Source organism: Microtus oregoni, unplaced genomic scaffold, assembly GCF_018167655.1.
Source record: "Microtus oregoni isolate MIOR12 unplaced genomic scaffold, Mior012 000023F_ref0000262, whole genome shotgun sequence".
In the NCBI taxonomy this organism is placed as follows: domain Eukaryota; kingdom Metazoa; phylum Chordata; class Mammalia; order Rodentia; family Cricetidae; genus Microtus; species Microtus oregoni.
Genome location: NW_024543082.1, coordinates 31170624 through 31172759, shown reverse-complemented (window position 1 = coordinate 31172759; position 2136 = coordinate 31170624).

Here is a 2136-nt window from a genome sequence, read left to right as displayed (position 1 = left end):
AGAATGATACAGTGTGTAGGGTCTTACCAGTGTTTCTGCAGTATGAGGCAGTGTATTGATGAGGCAAGCAGGCCTGCTTTTTGTCCTGCCAGATCCTGCTTGGCTAGCTTTACACCCGAAATAACAACACACAAACTGTATTCATTTAAACACTGCCTGGCCCATTATATCTACCCTCTTCTTGGCTAACTCTCATATCTTGATTTAACTCATTTCTATTAATGTGTGTAGCACCACAAGGTGGTGGTTTACTGGGAAGATTCTAACCTACATCCATCATGGGCCAGAGCTTCATGGCATCAGCCTGACTCTGCTTTCTTTCTCCCAGCATTCTGTTCAGTCTTCCCTGCCTACCTATGTTCTGACCTATCAGGCCAAGCAGTTTTCTTTATTAATTAACCAATGAAAGCAACAGATAGATAGAAGAGCCTTCTACATCATTTCCCCTTTTTCTGTTTAAACAAAAAGAAAGGCTTAACTTTCAGATAGCAAAATTACATATAACAAAACAGTTATCAAGCAAGAATTACAGTTACAATATTTATATCTATTTTATCTTTTATCATAACTGAGGAAAACAATAACTATCCATTCTTCAACTCCATCAAAGACTCCAGAAGGATATATTACCTAAGTGAACAAGAAATAAGCAACTTTCAAAACTCTAGAAATGACAGAGACATCTCACTGTCTGGACAGTTACCCAAAGTTTTTTTTGTACCGTTGGGCATCCATCTTCAGCCTACAGGCCCATGGTATCCAGCAGACAATTCCATGAAACAGAAAAATTCAAAGACAGTTCTGTCACTTTTTTCTGTGTCATGCAGAGTGTCTTGTAGACTCTTTCATAAATCAGGAACCCTGAAAGACCATCTCACCTTTAGGCAAGTTCAGCAGTCCTCTCTCTATGGGTTCTTCATGTCCAGTTTATGCAACAGTCCAGGCAAGAGCAGTTTCTTGCCCAAATGGCTATCAAACTCGATAAGGAGCCTCTTCAATGCCCATCTTCCTCTTGAATGCCACACTAAAACCAGCCACACTGACAATGAAGAATAACCCTCACACATAGCTAGTGAAACAGAGCTGGGTCCAAGTGTGCTGACCATTTTCTGTTTTTCAGTCAGTATCCAGAAAGAAAATGCAATGAACATTAGAAACCCAGGGGACTGGAGAGATGACTCAGTGATCAAGAACCTAATGGGTAAAAATTACCTATCATGGTACTGTTGAAGGAGCTGCGGGCTGCGTTCCTGCAACCCAGCTCCCGGACACCTGGCTAGCTTATGCCCCAAAATAACAACACACAAACTGTATTCATATAAATACTGCTTGGCCCATTTCTATTAATGTGTGTAGCACCACGAGGTGGTGACTTATCAAGGAGATTCTAGCCTACATCCATCTTGGGTCGGAGCTTCATTGCATCTGCCCCAGAGAGGAGAGGGAAGGGTGTCTGTCTGAGGCATCTTACCTCACTTCCTCTTCCTCCCAGCATTCTGTTCTGTTTACTCCACCCACCTAAGGGCTGGCCTATCAAATGGGCCAAGGCAGTTTCTTTATTTAACCGATGACTGTCCTCCATCAATGGTACCAGGGATATAACTACAAGCCTGGAAGAGCCAGTGCCTCAGTTTACAAAATTCAGATGGACAACAGGTACAGCATCCAAAATGTATAGATCTTGTTTGTTCACTGGTTTTGGTTGCTTTTAGTTTCTTTTTTCCACCTGAGAGAGGTGGTATGTTTTTTATTGGGGCGGGGGGGTTATAGACTTTGGTTGGTTGATTGGTAGGGTTGGATTTGGAGGGTTGTTTTGCTTTTTCAGACAGGGTTTTTCTCTTCACAACCCTGACGGTCCTAGAAATCATCGAGTAGACCGGGTTGGCCTTGAAGTCAGAGATATCTGACTGCCACTGCCTCTGGGTATTGAGATTAAAGATGTGGCCCTCGGTGCTTGGCTGATGGTTAAATTGAACTGTCAGCTTGCACAGTCTAGATCACCTATGAAGAATCTCAGTGAACCATTGTCTAGATCAGGCTTGCCAGTGGGCCTGTGATGGAGGAAGGTCATTGGCTAATAAAGGAACTGCCTTGGCCCATTTTATTGGTTAGAAGATAGGTGGGAGGAGAAAACAG